Source organism: Pristis pectinata, chromosome 6 (assembly GCF_009764475.1).
Source record: "Pristis pectinata isolate sPriPec2 chromosome 6, sPriPec2.1.pri, whole genome shotgun sequence".
NCBI classification, from domain to species: domain Eukaryota; kingdom Metazoa; phylum Chordata; class Chondrichthyes; order Rhinopristiformes; family Pristidae; genus Pristis; species Pristis pectinata.
The window spans coordinates 70,073,983-70,091,322 of NC_067410.1; the positions used below are offsets into that span (position 1 = coordinate 70,073,983).

At 40.3% G+C, this 17,340-nt stretch overlaps 1 protein-coding gene across 1 annotated transcript in view; it reads right to left on the reverse strand.

Annotated features, from left to right (window-relative positions):
* The window catches only part of efhd1 (EF-hand domain family, member D1), a 75,814-nt gene that overhangs the window by 27,025 nt on the left and 31,449 nt on the right, over positions 1-17,340 (reverse strand). The window lies entirely within an intron of this gene.

The following is a 17,340-nucleotide window of genomic DNA, read 5'->3' on the forward strand; positions in this document are numbered from 1 at the left end:
TAGTTGCTGAGTGTCAGAAATGGTTGTTTAAGAAGTGCAAGAGGCAAAGAGGAATGGAAAGCTCAGTGGTTGAGAAGAGGGTCCAGAGAAAACAGAGGCCTGTAAACTTTGTACCTCTAAGCCACAGCCTTCATCTGCAGCGCCAGACTGCCTTGCCAGCTTGGGGCTCCTGAACCAAACTAGATGATGTTCGATACAGAGCTGATCCAGCACAAGAAAACTATCAACTGATAGGATGTCCCATAATCCTATGGGACAGCCATTCCTCTATTGGTAATAAGGGTCAATTTAAAAATCAGAGGAATGGGAGATGTGGGAGAAGAGGGAGGTTAGGAAAGGTTTCTTTATACATAACTGTTGGAGCATAGAATGTTTTGCCACAGGGAGTGGACCGGTTAAAAGACCATTACATCGGAAGGAAAAATTGAATACATGAGAAAGTACTGCAGCCAGAGCCAGACAAAACCATCTGGATCAAGGCATGAAAACCCATAATCAAATATAAGGAAAATAGAAAGGATACCTTACAGTAAAGCCATTGTCTACTCTTGAACTATTGACTATTTCAAGCTTTGTAAATCATTCAATATTTCTCAACTATCAATTTATGAAAATTAGAGGGGAAAGGAGGCGAGTGGATTTATTTGACAACAAATCCCAAATATCAGACCTCATCGTGGTCTAAGAAAGCTTAAGTGCACCTACTATATCACACATTAGATGATCATTTTCATTAACTGTTATTCCTGCAATCTCCACATAGTTAACATAAACTGTGGTGACAGTCGATGATAAACACTGCACCCTCCTGACCAGCACAAACTGTACAGACATGTTTATTTATATAATTAGACCAAAAATCTGGCTGGAGTAAATATAGTTGAACCATAGCTGTAAAAAAATCTGGTCATAAAAACCAACATATGTACACTTTTGCAACCATCACTAGCTTAGATCTGTAAATGATATCCAAACTTAATCTCAGGAGACGGATAGGAATCAGATCAAGCCAAGACAAGCCGAGTTTGTTGGCATATGCACAAGTACGGTGAGGTAGAAGTATAATGAAAAACTTGCTTGCAGCAGCATCATAGGCACGTAGAGACAACACACAGAACATAAATTATACAAGACAGTGAAGATAAAGACTGCAGAACAAGACATTAGTACAAAACAGCACAGTAAGTGACAAGTCCGTGGTGGTGCAAGAAGTGGCCTGTAGTGTTCCGTTGCTGAGGTAGGATTAGCGTTACAGGTTGGTTCAAGAACCTGATGGTTGTAGGACAGTAGCTGTTCCTGAACCTGGTGATGTGGGACTTCAAGCTTCTGTACCTCCTGCCTGATGGTAGCAATGAGAAGGGGGCATGACTCGATGGTGGGGATCCTTGATGATAGATGCTGCCTTCTTGAAGCAGCACCTCATGTAGATGCTTTCAATGGCCACTATGACAATTAACATTATGAATCATTTTTGATCTGGTCAGGCACTATGGAAAATGGGTGAATTGAAACCAAAACCTTTCATAAGGAATGTAATAACAAAATATGGAACATGCAGCTAAATAATGAACAATAAAGCAAAGGCTAATCAATCAATTATAGCTATTTCTCAACTAAAATTTACCAAAAGAATATATTTTATTTGGCAACTATTCCCTGCTGAAGTGCCAAATACAGAGTGATATTCCAAAATAAATCTTGTGAATTAAGAAAAACACATGCCTAGTTGGAGGAGTTGATCACAAACAACCTGTGCAGAGAAAGGCTCTCCCCTTCTGTAGCTGGTTCAAGGTTGTGCACTGCACAGCAGACCACATTGTATCTTCAGATCTGCTTGAACAGGAACTGCAGGCCTGTTCCTTTCTGTCCAAGGTCATGGAAAAACTGGTCACTGAGAAAGTTTTAAAAATCAAGACAGACCCTTCAGTTCCCAGCAAACCACAAAGGGTGACCATCTGTCCTGAATTATTCTTTACTTTAGTCCCTCCACTGAGATCAATGGAGACTCTGTTCCTGTGTCAGGTCTAACATTGTATGGGTCATTCTTGCTGATTTCCAGCTTTATATGGACAGTCCAGACCGATAAAGATTCATCCCCCACCCCAAGGAATGACCTTAGGACAGCCTTTATTCTGGTCTTCTTCTGGCCTAGAAGTTGGCGTTGGGAAGAACTGCTTACACAACTCAATGACACACTGCCAGTTTTTTTAAAAATATTGACCGTAGAGCTTAAAGCAAAACACATTTGTAAAAATAAGTGAGTACTTACTGAAACAGGAACTTAGGGCTTGGAGCCCAGTGAATCCCATGTGGCCAAGTCTTGTGCATTGACAAAGCCTTCTGCAGCAGTAAGGCACACAGGCAAGGCTAGTTTATGAGGCAAGTATTCCATGTTAGTCCCACTTCATTCTTATAACAAGATGGTCCTTTGAAATCAAGTCCTCTAAACTTAAAGCTCTGAAAGCACAACTAAACACTACTCCAGCAATCCATAAAAACCCAAATTACAAATGGAGAATGCTGGAAGCACTCAGCTGGTTAGGCTGAGTGGGCAGAGAAACGGTGTCAACTTAGAGTCAACGATCCTTCGTCAGAACTGAATAAGTGAGAAAACAGGACTGTTTTAACATGCAGAGAGGGGAAGGTCAGACATTATAGAGGGAAATGTCTGTTCTATAGGTGCTGCCTGACCAGAGTATTTGCAACTTTTTCCATTTTATTTCAGATTTCCAGCATGTGCAGTTTTTTGATTTTCATTTGCAAGGTTACAATAGAAACTGGTAATTGGAACAAAAATAATACAGACACATTGAAAAATAACAATGCAATTTGATTTTTGCTCTAACTACAGGAACGTCAGCAACAAACTTGGGGCAGCACGATAGCATAGCGGTTAGCGTAATGCTATTATAGCGCCAGCGACCTGGGTTCAATTCCCACTGCTGCCTGTAAGGAGTTTGTACGTTCTCCCAGTGCCTGCGTGGGTTTCCTCTGGGTGCTCTAGTTTCCTCCCATATTCCAAAGACATACAGATTAGGAGATGTGGGCATGCTATGTTGGCACCGGAAGAGTGGCGACACTTGTGGACTGCCCCCAGCACATTCTTAGCAACGCAAAAAGACGTATTTCACTGTGTGTTTCGATGTACATGTGACTAATAAATAAATAGCTACATATCTAAAGATAATTGATGATTTCATTAACCAGTTGCAGATGAGGGTTATTACTGCTAAATAAGAGATTAGCTATGCCAGGCTAACATGGCCTTATCTGTATCATTGAGATCCAATTGTTCAGCACTGGTATCATGAACATTGACCAAGGATTAATTGAGTGCTCTCTACTCTGAGCACTTCCAATGGGTGTACTAGTTGCAAATGTTAACACCCTTCCTACAGTAAAAGCCAATACAACAGATAATAATCTATGTTGGAACCAATACAGCACCAAAAGCAGTGCGCTGCATTCGTATGGTACAGCCAAGGTGACCACTGTCAGGAAGGCTAATCTTCATTGGCAGTAGTATTAATTATCATTCAAGATATTAGAAGCTTGGAAATTAGTTCAATGCAATTAATTGATAATGTTGTTTTCTGCAAATCATCTTTGGGACGTGTTTGGCTCCTGGCCCATGTTGAGTTTGTCATTATTGCAGTTAATTGGATGCTGGCTTGGTGAACTGGCAGATTAAAGACTGTGGCCACAGTACTGGATGTAGTGCTGGTCATGACATCACAGGAAACAAGTGGCAGCACAGAAGAGGGTGAAGAGGAAATTTTAAAAGGCTGGAGAAATGCAATTAGAAGGAGATTGGCTCAGCTGGGGCATTTTGGGTGGAACAAAGGAGGCGGAGGAGAGATTTAAAACAAGTTGTAAACAAAAATTGTACGAGCCTAGATATATGAAGAACCCATTATACCAAAGATGAGAGTAAATTTGGGGTTACTGGTAGAAAATTAGAGAGAAATGAAGGACAACATCTTTTCATCCAGAGTGTGGTGGGAATTTAGAACTCATTGCCTGAAAGCAATGAGCAAGGCCAGAACCCTCAAACATATTTATAAGGTACTTAGATAAGCACTTAATGAGCCAGATCCTAGATGCTTACAGCTGAGAGCTGGGAAATGTGATTATTTTGAATGGCTCTTCCTTGGCCAGAAAGGAGGTGGGCCGAATGGTCGTGAAGATGGTTTCTTGAATTCCATGAACTCTGAGTTAGTTGCCAACATCATCATTAGAGTGAATACTGGCCATTACATACACTTCACAAGAGATCTAATCTCTTAACACTTGGCCCTTTGAATGAATTTAAAGTGACTAATCTCATTTTTGATTGCTATGTTAAATCCGCTTTTAAAGGCTTGGTCAAGTTTCCAGACGTGCCCACATTAATGACCTCCCTATAACCTGAGAATCCTGGCCTTTGCACAGGTGGAACTAAGGCAGCAGCTGAAACTTAGCACATGTTTTAGACTCAACATGCACAAGTTCAGAGCTTATAAAAACAGCTGACAAAAAGCAAAAGGTAGGCTAACTGGTCAGAACTAATTGCAAGGGAGTTCTTAACAGCCTTAGAAATCTGGCTGAATATATTCCACGTAAAATAGTTATTTTTGACATGACTGGAGCCTCTCAAGGTCCAGAAAGTGGCTTGTGATCAGTCTGTTCTCACACAAGAACAGGCACTAATCAGCATTTAAAAATAACTGGAGAATCTAGCAGGGACTGGCAAGATACCAGGAATAAGCAACAAAGGACACATAACTTGAATATTCCTCATTCAAACTGCTAACTAATCTGATGATAACACAGAACATTCTTAGGTCTGTATAATAGAGCAATGATTGGATCGGGTCAAGCTTAGGTTACTGAGACACTGTGTCAGATTCAAAATCAGCTATTTTTATACTTTCCACACATCTTGGCCTATAGTTAAAATCTTGGACATATACACAACTAAAAATGAATAGATAATCACCCTAATTTAAGTCTGTCAGTATCATTCACAAACTTGTTTGCAGAGTAACACACACTGTAAGAGTTGACACCTGTGGACCCCAGTCAAAGTGACAACTATCATCTTCAAAGGGTATTGATGGCAAGAACTGCACTGATCTAAGCTAATTTAGTACTGCAAACAATTTGAAACCATTCTTCACTCCCTGCTAGGTTCTAATGCAATTTATCTAATATAGACAAGCACTGAACAAAAAACAGATCCACACAAAAAAATCCACAAGTTCTCCTTTGCCTTGAGGGAGCACACTAATTGTATTCAGGAGATTAAATAATCTAAAAATAAACATGTCTATGTTTCTCACAATATTAGTAGATGATAAGAGAAATCAAACAAGTGTTTAGAAAACAAGGCATTAAATGCAAAGCCTTGGATTTGTAAATTTTTCCTCCTCAAATCAGACTAAGTTATTAAGTAAAATTGATTTGCTTAATTCCGGAGTTCAGTTGGTACTATTGAATTACTTACTAAATCCTGAAGGCTACAACTGAACTAAGTTGCCACGCACATCCATGCAGAAAATGCCAAGATGCTGAGGGGGTTAATTAATTCATCCAAGCAGACATATAAAGTAAAGATTTATTCACAGACCAAGGAAAGGATTTAAAATGTTACACAGAAAACGTTCTTCATTCATACACAAGGTTTTCACTTCAGCTCTGACATTTATAAATAGATTCTTTCATGTGTTGTGACAGAGGGGCCCAGGCAGGGAAGCAACTGGCTCCTCCACAAAAAAAAAGACCTGCATCTAAACTAATGTGCACAACTGCACTCAGCATTTCTGTCCCCCATTCCCACATACTGTCGTCAGCGTTTTAGCTGTAATCTAAGCGGAATTCAGTTGGAACAATGCAGCTGCTTTATCTGCCATTAGCAGAAAGTTGTTACAAATGCTTACAAAAATAAAAAAGGGTTGTTTTATCCATCCAAGTCCTCAACTATCACATTCCACACCTACCTCAATATGCCGAAATTCATGGTTTTCAATGAATGGTTAAGAGTCCAAGAAAAAACAGACATTGCTTTGTACTCTGATTTCTTTACATCTATGCAAGTGCATAATGATCCACACCAACTCTGCTGATGGGAGTTCCTGATGGTTGGAGTACAATAGTGTTGCTTTTCTGGTTAATACATTTTATAGGAGAATGCAAAAAATTTTATCATGCAGAGTAGTGTGCATGGACAGGGGCGGAGTTTCTTCCATCAAGTCAGCTGCAAAAGAGAAATAATTTTCTGCCGAGAGCTCAATTTAAATTTTTTAATCAGTTTTCAGCATGAGATGCAAGTTTTATTTTAGGAAAACTACAATCAGCATTTCAGAGGAGGGATGCAACACCAAGATCCGAGGACGTTAGTTGTATGTTGAAAAGGTAGCTACTATAAGATAAATTCTTGCACATTTGGGAGGCATTCTTACATAAAACCAATTTAAGATAGTAAAATATAAACTTCATATTGCCGTTAAAACAGTTTAAATTTATAAAACTGCAAAGTGCCTTAAGTAAGAATTTGCTGAACCGGAAGTCTCAGTGAATAATTTCCAGAGGTGACTGTAGAATCACAAGATTGCTGCCCAGAGGTTTCAGGCATCATATTATCCAATTTGCCAATATTGAGTTGCTCCTTCAGCAACATGGACAAGGATATTTCAGAGTTACAGTGCAAAGAAATGTTTCAGTGTTGCTGCAATTTATTGCTTAACACACCTGATCTTCAGTTACCTAGTTATGATAAGTAGATTGTAGGCCCTATGAGTCTACCTGGGGGCCTGGCCAATATGGCTCTTCATGGGCTCAGAATTAGATTACAGTGCCTCTCCTCCACAGCTTTGTACCGGTTCAGGTGTCCCTGAGGAGAAGGATCATTCAAGCCTCTCTGACCACTCAGCTCTCCAAGACCTGGATTAGGAAAAACTGTGCAATAAATTAGCTTCATTGTGTGTGTTTGTATGGATGTTTAAGGTGGGGCATTTGTTATTAATGATTAGTGACAGTGCATCAATTACACTAGGCCCCTTCTGTTGTCACAAATTGTGTCAAACTGGGTTATTGGAAGTGCAGGGATTAAGTGATAGAGAACAGCTAAAAATAATCCATTCGATACCTGGTAATTATATGGTGATGTTTAAAAATGAATCCTGTCCCAGGTATCACTTCTCAAAACATCCTTCATAAGGAGCAACAGTATAGCCACAGACGTATTGGTTAAAAAATACTCCCTAGCTGTATGCTGGCAGACAATATTTCCTCTCAGTTGTATCTTGGTTTCAATTACCCCAGCAGAATAATCTTACATCTGAAGGCTTCAGTTTTGAGAGAAGTATCAGGAATGTTGGATCCACCCAAAGAGCTGTACTTGGCATCAATAAATCCACTATAACCACATTAATTTACACCAGCTGTCAGCCATACTCAGTTGCTGCATTTGTAGAACTCATTTTGATAGATGAACACACTCCTTTCTTTGAATAGTGAGAGATTAAAAAAGTTGTTTTTCATTCTATGCATTAAATTCAAAGCTTTGTTATAGTGTAACAAGATTCTGGATGTCAGATTTCAGCATGGATACTGGCATGACTATCGATGGTGATCTGGACAGGATGTGGGAAAGCCGAAATCAGTGAAAAGAACGGAGTAACATTGTGAACCTGGGGATCTTCCTGTTGTCAACAAGATCTCATTATCACTTTCGGACAGCTCTCCCCCCAAAAGCCAGGCAATTGAACATGCATCTGGATGATTTGGACCAATGGGAAAGGAGAAGAAACTCTGTAGTTAAAAAACAGAAGATTGAATCAGAATCAGATTTATTGTCACTGACTTGTATGATGTGAACTTTGTTGTTTTATAGCAGCAGTGGTGCAAAGACATAAAAATTACTACAAAATTACAAAAATAAATAAATAGTGCAAAAAAAAAGGGGAATAATGAGGTAGTGGTCATGGGTTCATGGACCACTGAGAAATCTGATGACAGAGGGGAGAAAGAATGGTTGAGTGTGGGTCTTCACGCTCCTGTACCTCCCCCCTGATGGTAGTAACAACAAGAGGACATGTCCCAAATGGTGAGGGTCCTTAGTGATGGATGCTGCCATCCTGAGGCATCACCTTTTGATGTCCTCGATGGTGGGGAGCGTTGTGCACGTGATGGAGCTGGCTGAGTCTATAACTCTCTGCAGCCTCTTTTGATCATGCACATTGGAGCGTCCATACCAGGCTGTGATAAAACCAGTCAGAATGCTCTCCACCGTACATCGATAGAAATTTGTAAGAGTCTTTGGTGACATACCAAATCTCCTCAAACTCCTAATGACGTAGAGATGCTGGTGTGCCTTCTTCATGATTGCATCAATATGTTGGGCCCAGGATAGATCCTCCGAGATGTTGATGCCCAGCAACTTGAAGCTACTCACATTTTCCACTGCTGACCTCTCAATGAGGACCGTTGTGTGTTCTCCTACAATATTGTTAACTTGGTTTCTCTTTCTGACTGCTGAGTGTTTCCAGTTCTGTTTTTATTTCAGATTTCCAATCTTTTTTGATTTCCAAGAAATCAGCAGTGATTGCAAGGCCAGAGGTGACCTTGATAACCTCAGTGGGAAAATAAAAAAAATGCAGATGTTGGAAATCTAAAAATAGAAAATACTGGAAATACTCAGTAGGTCAGGCTGCATCTGTGGGAAGAGAAACAGAATTAATGTTGCGGGTCAAAGACCTGTTATCAGAATCACGGCACCCTGGCCTGGTACAGCAATTTGAATGTGAAGGAATGCAAGAAGCTGAGAGAGTAGTGGACTCAGCCCAATACATCACAGGCACATCCCTCCCTGCCATCGGTAATATCTACAGAAGGCACTGCCTCAAGAAGGCAACATCCATCATCAAAGATCCCCATCATCCAGGCTATGCCATCTTCTCACTGCTACCATTGGGCAGGAGGTACAGAAGCCTGAAGTCCCACACCACCAGGTTTAAGAACAGTTACTTCCCTTCAACCATTCAGTTCTTGAACCATCCGGCACAACCCTAATTGTTATAGTTTAGCGACACTATGACCACTTTGATCACTTTGCAGTAAAATGAACTTGGCTTTTTTTTTTGTGTTCTTTCTTGTAAAAATTGTGTACAATTTATGTTTAATTTATGCTTTTCTTGTGAATGTTGCTATGTGCCTGTGATGCTGCTGCAAGTAAGTTTTTCATTGCATCTGTGCATACACGTACGTGTGCATATGACAAATAAACTCAACTTTGACTTTAAAAATCTCAATGGGAACTAGGGTAGGGCAGGAGGGAGTTAAGGGAGCACTCCTGGCAAACGAAAGGACAAGATGACCTCAAAGCTGGAAGTTAGCAGCTCTTAGCACTGATAAACTGCAGGGAATCCCAAAGATCTGTACTCTGCCATCATTGAATTTAATTTGCAATTTCTATTAAGTCACCAGATCTCAAATCCAGCATATTGATTATGCTCTACCTGTTTCTGTGGGAGCTTTGGCAATGGCTGATTACAATACTTTAAAATTTGAAGAGGTGGGATTGAGGCAAGTTTTTTTTTAAAAAGTCCAAATTCATTACTGCATCAGCTACTTTGAGAAAAAAAATAAGAAAATAAATTAGATCGGAAACTTGCTGCGAAATTAAGAAAAATGCTACAAGATTCAAGATTTGCTTTATTGTCATTTCTCTGAGTATTTACATACACAAGGAAATACTCACCAGCTCATATGTGCAACAAGAAGAACAGTGATAAATATCTAAAAGTCTATAAAAACATCTCTAAAACAAAACTAAAAACATACCAACACCACATATTCATATCTGTTAAAGTGTGTTTATGTATTAATAAGTGCTTATTCAGCTCGAGATGAAGTTCAACACATCAGGTAACTAACTATCAAACTATTTCTGTATTGATGTGAGTGTGTACGTGTGTGTGGAGGGAGAGCTTGTCGGTGGAAGCGGAAGGGGACACAGTCCATTTATGATCCTGACTGCTTGTGGGGAAAAAGCTGTTCAGCATCCTACTAGATCTAGACCAGATGCTCCTATATCTCTTCCCCAACGGCAGGAGGGGAAACAGGTCGTGAAAAGGGTGATGAATGTCCTTAATGATGGCCGTAGCTCTGCGATTGCAGCATTGCTGATAGATCTCCATCGAAAAGTGGAGAGGGGCACCAATGATCCTGCTAGCTGTCTTCACCATCCTACCGAGCTGCTGTTGTTTGTAGGCCTTGCAGCTACCAAACCAGGAGGTGAGGCAGTAGGTCAGGATGCTTTCAATGGTGCCCCTGTAAAAAGTGATGAGGTATGGAATAGGGAGGCCTGCCTTTCTGAGTCTCCGGAGGGGGTAAAGCCGCTGCTGGGCTTTTTTTTTTAAACGATGGCTGCAGTGTTAATAGTGGAGGTCAGATCATCCGCTAAGTGAACCCCCAGGAACTTAATGTTGCCTACCCTCTCCACAGCAGCACCATCAATAGTCAGCGGTGTATGATCGTGCTTGCCAGCCCTCCTAAAATCAATCACCATCTCCTTTGTTTTGTCCACATTGAGGGCAAGATTGTGGAATCTACACCACGCTGTTAGCTGCTCCACCTCCATCCTATATGCAAGCTCATCATTGTCACTGATGAGACCCACCACTGTTGTGTCATCAGCGAACTTAATGATGTAGTTGCTGCGGAATCTAGCAATGCAGTCACGTGTGAGCAGGCTAAACGATAAAGGGCTCAGGACGCAACCTTGAGGTGAGCCTGTGCTCACTGCGATGGTTCCTGATGTATGACTATCAACTCTAACTACCTGCTGCCGCTGCGTCAGGAAATTGAGGACCCACTTGCAAGTGCCAGTACCCACCTCTAGCAGCCTCAGCTTTTCCACCAGCTGTTGTGGAATGATTGTGTTAAATGCTGAGCTGAAGTAGATGAAGAGGATCCTGGCGTTTGTATCCTTCCCCTCCAGATGTGACAATGTGAGGTGGAGCAAAGTGGAGATTGCATCCTCTGTGGATCAATTGACTCTATATGCAAACTGTACGGGATCTAAGTTTGCAGGAAAACAGGTCTTAATATGCTGCATGACCAATTGCTCAAAGCATTTCATTATTATTGATGTAAGGGCCACAGGGCGGAAGTCATTCAGGCAGGCTGGGTTTGACTTCTTAGGGACAGGAATAATGATGGCACTTTCGAGGCGGGTGGGCACTACTGCCTGGCTGAGCAAGATATTAAAGATGTCTGCAAAGACATCCTTCAGCTGCTCTGCACAACCCTTTAAAACACGTCCAGGAACGTTTTCTGGCCCCGCAGCTTTACGTGGATTGACGCTGGCGAAGGCCTTTTTCACTCCAGCTGTAGACGGCTGAAGTACCTGGTTTCTTGATGATGGTGGAAGCATCTGTGCCTGAACGGTGTTGTTTGCCTCAAAACGTGCATAAAAGACATTAAGTTTATCTGGTAAAGAGGGATCATTATGACATATCCACGGGGGGGGGGGGGGGGGTGGCGGAGGGGCTTGTAGTCGGTAATTGTTTGGAATCCCTACCACAAACGACGTGTATCTTTGTTGTTCGGTGAAGTGGCTGTTAAGTTTCTGTCCATACAGCCTCTTCGCCTCCTGATGCCCCGGCACAAGTTTTTCCTTGCCAATCTGTATGCAGCAATGTCCCCAGATTCAAATGCAGCATTACGAGCTCTCAGCAGTGAACAGACTTCCCCAGTCAACCAAGGTTTCTGACTGGCACGCACCTTGATGGTTTCGACCACAGTCACGTCATCTATGCATTTATTGATGTAGCCAATGACGGTATCTGTGTATTCCTGCAAGTCAACGACATCGTCATGTGTTGCTGCCTCTTTAAAGATATCCCGCTGTGTATTTTCAAAACAGCCTTGCAATGCTGAAATTGCTTCCTGTGGCCATATTTTAATTTCTCTGACCACTGGCTTGTCTTGTTTCACCCTAGGTCTATATGCAGGTGCGAGCATAACAGCTAGGTGGTCAGAGTTACCAATATGGGGAAGGTCAACAAGTCCATCAATAAGTGAAAGAAGTAGGTTGCATTCCAAAACTGAATAGCAAAAAATCTGGAGATGTTTGAAATCAGAAATAAAAAGTGCTCAAAATACTCAACAGTTCCAGCAACATCTGTGGAAAGAGTTAATAGTTCAGGTTTGTGACTTCTAATCAGAATTGGCTGAATTCAAAGTCCCGAGAACTGTCAAGTCAGAAGATGAGTCACTGCTCTTCAAGTTTACGTGGCACCTTTTTGGAACCATACAAGAAGCAAAAGATACAGGTCAGAGTGTGGGTGGGATGGAGAGTTAAAGTGACAGGCAGTTGGAAGCCATTGGGTCACCATTGTGGACTGAACCAAAGTGTTCTGTAAAGCATCACCTAATCTGTGTTTGGCTTCTCCAGTATAGATGAGACCACATTGTGAGTAGTGAATGCAGTTGAAAGTAGTACAAGTGAACCATCGTTTCACCTGGGAGAATCATTTGCGTCCTCAAATGATGGAAAGGGAAGAGGTAAAAGGGCAAGTTGGATGGCAAAGTGTCATTAAAAGGGGAATGGGTGTTGGTGGAGACTGAAGAGTGAACCAGACTAGCACTAAGACGATTATCCCCCTGGAGTCCTGAAAGGGGAGGAGTAACTTTTGAGGACCTTTAATCAGATGAATGATCAGCTACATTCTTTATGTACAGTGTGAAACTTGAACCTTTGCCTGTTCCAGCACGGTCCTGAGCTTCTGTGTTCTAACAGCAAATAATAAGGATATAACCAAATTTCTACCTTCATTGACATGTGATAATTAAATAAAAACAACCGGGGTGGGCTAGAGAATACGAAACTCTTCAAGGCAATTTAATTGATACCATACATGTTGTAAGTGCCAACTTGAATAGAGTTTCCAAACTAAATAACAAGAAACACACACACCAACTGTGCTAGTCACAAACAGTTGTTCATAACTCCAGTGGCACAGCTGATAGTACAATCAAACAGGAGGTTGTATGCCTCAAATGCCTTTTTTTTTCCCCCTCAAATGTCACTTCACCCTTGATGACTGAAATATCCAGTCAGAGGGGCAATACAACAATCATTCCCTCAGGGTGTTGGAAGTCCAGGATCTAGTGGTTTCTTGGGTACAAAATCAAACTGGCTTCATGCCCCTCTTGTCCACAGGTTAATCCAAAATATAAGAATATAGCTTGACTTTGGTGTTGAGCTACGGCCATTAGTGCAGACTCATTTTGTCACCTAACCACAGTAGTCTGATATCCGGCAAGAATTAAATGAACCAAAGCAGCTGATGGACATGTCTGAGAATATATTGCAGGGGTACAAGGGAATAAGGAGGGAATCAGATAAATGGGATTGCTGCCTGAGAGCTAACATGGATCCAAAGGGCTCAGTGGCCTCCCTTTGTGTCAGTATAAGAAAATTAAAACATTGGTACTGATCAAATCATTTATACTCCACAGGTACAGTAGCAAAGCCTTTAGAAATGTTACACTTTAATCAAAATAAGGGAAAAATAAACCCAGAAATTACAAGCCTGTCAACTTAACAGAAGTCAGTGTAATGTTTTACAAGGTCCACCTTCAGACCCATCTCCATCCAGAATACGAATGATGCATATCCAGGTGTCGTTTGATTGTGTTCATGCCATTATTTTATTACCCTCCACAGTCCTGTGAAAAATATGGCCTTTCAATTCTCCAGCCTTATGTCTGAGTGTTGGCACTTATTCTCAGCTTGCTCAACTATTAACAGACTTGTACTGCCTTCCCTGTTTAAATTTTACCTTTCAAAACAAAACAGTAGATGCAACTTTAAGAGCAATTGCTGACTCGGAATCAGAAGGTCTTCCTTTGAGCAGACCCCGAGGGCCAGTGCAAAATACACTCACTGAGCCAGCTGCAGACTGAATCCTCAGTGGCTGTTTTGTACAGTTCTTCTTTTTCTGAGTCCATGAGGTAAGAATGTTATAGGTATAATGCTGATTTGTTAAAATTATCCTAACCTTATTGCCAATTGTAATGTATCCTGAGATGGATATAGCTGTGAGTTCTGTCAAGTTCTACTAATTATAATAACTGCAGAGCACAGGAGCTTTGAACAAGATTAGTTGTTATCTTAATAGCAATTAACTCATTATATATGGTGCTTATACTAAATGACACACACAATGATCTTGCAATTGTGATCAAAATTGCAGACAATTTTCATGTGCTGAGAAAATAATATAATATCACAGTTATGTGTCCAAGCCCTCATCTTGTATTCAGACTTGTGTTTCTTAAAATAATTTAAGATTTTTGCCCAAGTGCATCTCCCAGACAAGGTTGATCACTGCTAGATTCATCTAAAAAAAAAACAAGCATTCCCTAAAGTCAATCTTAAGCCAAGACACCTACATTTCAACTTGCATTATAAGCAATACTCAGACAGTGGACCCAAAAATGCTCATCTTTCTCCAGGTTAAGATTACACATCTGATTGTCTCCCAACCTATGACTAACCAGGCCCAAGGAAACCACAAAGGTATGAGGGGAAAGTAGGCTGTGGTTGATTGGGAAAGTAGGCTGTGGTTGATTGGAAAACTACACAAAGGTGAAAGCAAGTCAGCAGGGCATACTGGTAAGAAAGCATCCAATGCTATGTTTGCAATATGACAATACCAGAAAGAAATTTACAGGACCAAGATGATAAATCTCAGTTCATTCACCTCTGAAACTATATTAAAAGTTAAAATGGTGGATAGACAATGGCTAGCATTGAAGGAAATAATACATGATTTGTAGAGATATTCCATTAAGGCACAAAAACTAACTGAAAAAGTGATCTGTCCACGGCTGACTGGAGAAATCAAGGATAGCATAAAATGAAAGGAAGAGGTTTATAAAGCTGTAGGAATAGCAGCAGGCCTGAGAGTTGGGAGCACTTTAGAGCTCGAAGGACGATTAAAAAAAAATTGATAAAGAAAGTGAAGATGCAAAATTTGAGTAGACTGGTAGCAAACATTAAGCTTCCATAGGCATATAAAAAGGGAAAAGACTAGCAAAGTGAAACGTGGGTTGCTTAGGAGAATTTATAAAGGAGAATAAAGTGGCAAAGAAATTAAACAAAAACTTTTGTCTTCACAGAAGACAAAATAAAACCTGCCAGAAACATTAGAGAATGAGGAATTGAAGAAATTGGTATTTGTAAAAATGGCAAGGATGAAAGCTAATAAATTCCAAGACTCCAATGATCTACATCTTGGAGTTTTGAAAGAAGTGGCCAAAGAGATAAGATAGTGAATGCTCTGGTTATCATCTTCTGAGATTCTATAGATTTGAGTTCTTCCTGTGGATTGCAGGGTAGCAAATGTGACTCCACTGTTTAAAAACAAAAGGAGAGAAGAAACAAAGCTACAGATTTGATAGGCTAACATCAGTTGTAAGGAAAATGCTGGTACGTATACATGAAAGATATTAAAATAAAACCTCAAAAAAAAGTGTCAAGTAGAGTCAACATGGATTTATGAAAGGAAAATCATGTTTAACTAATCTACTGGTGTTCTTTGAAGGTGAAGGTGTGACTAGTAGAACAGATAAAGGGGGACCCACTGGATGTGGTGTATTTACAATTTTCAGAAGGCTTTAAATAAGTTTTCACACAAGAGACTTGTCAAGGTTAGAGCACCTAGAATTGGGGGTAATATACTGGTATGGATAGGCAAATGTCAGACAGATAGAAAGCAAAGGCTGGGAATAAATGAATCTTTTTCAGGTTGGCAGAGTGTGATCAGAGTCCACTCATAGGATTTGGTGTATGGCCTCAGCTATTCACAATCTATGATTGACATTCTGGCTGAGGTAATAGATGTAATATTTCCAAGTTTGCTAATGATACAAACTAAGTGGGATTGCAAGATGTAAAAACACTTTGAGTAATCGACAAGCTAAGTGAATAAGCAAGAACAGGGTAAATGGAATATGTGAGAAAATAAGAGGTCAATAATTCAGCTTACAAAGCAAAATTTTTTCAAAATGGATCTAGGTCCTTGTATGCAAATTAATGAAAATTAACATGCAGGAACAACAAGCAATTAGGAAGGCAATGGTATAAACACCTTTATTAGAAGACAACGATTACAGGAGTAAAGATGTCTTACTGGAATGAACAGGGCCTTGGTGAGACTGCACCTGGAGGAATGTGTGGTGTTTTAGTCTCCTAAACAGAAGGATATACTTGCCATAGAAGGAGTGCAACAATGGTTCACTGGACTGGTTCCTGGGTTTGCCGTATGAGAAAATGAGTAGACTAGTCTAGTAGTCTCAGGAGTTTAGAAGAATGGGAGGTGGTGCCATTGAAACATACAAAACTTCTAGATATTACAGGATATGGGAAATTCAGACAAATGGAATTGAGGTAGAAGCTCTTGATGGCTGGTTGAACAGACTTGAAGGGCTGGATACCCTACTTTTGATCCTATTGCTTCTGTTTTCATGTTATGATCAAGCATTTCCAGACAATACCACATTCCTCAGCATTGCTCAAGTATGTGTGATATAATTAAGCCAGTGTCAAAATCAGTTCTGCAAACTACATTAGGAAATCTGCAGCAGTACACCTCTGCCAAAAGAGGAATGAGCTTGGGTCAATGGCCAGTTTAAAAATTCCTCAGTTTACTGCAAATGTTTGGCACAATTGAAGCCCAGTTTACAGATGTCAAACAGATTGTGCAAAAAACACTTCCGTTTTTCAATTAACTTCTCAGAATGTGCGTCACTAAAATACACATTGACAATCGAAGACCAAATAATTTTTGTATTTTTGTTACACAAACATTTTAAATATCATCCACCTTGTCAGTCTTCTCCAAATCATGCCTTCATTCATTAGAGTCCCAAGACGGCACCATTGAAAGTGGTCATTGGTGAGGTAAACGAATAGGGAAAAATCCAAAAATGGTCAAAACCAGATACCATTTGCTAAGACCTCACTCTGATCATGTACAAAGACTACAGCTGCAAAAATGGAGAAATGCAGCTGTACATTCCAAGACAATATGTGAATTTGTAAACAAATTCCAGATATCTTGTGCAGAAAAGCAGCAACATTTCAGAAGAAACTATATTCCTGTAGGGTCACTGTCAGCTTCAAGATCAAGTGTGGACAGAAAATCAACGCTCACCATTTAATGTATCACATTCATTACAGAAAAAGCATATAACTTGATGATACTGTGGGACAAAATTTGTTTAAATATCCACATTTATTCTGTGTCTGGTATGTTTGGTTCTGATTGTAAACAGGTCATTTTAGTC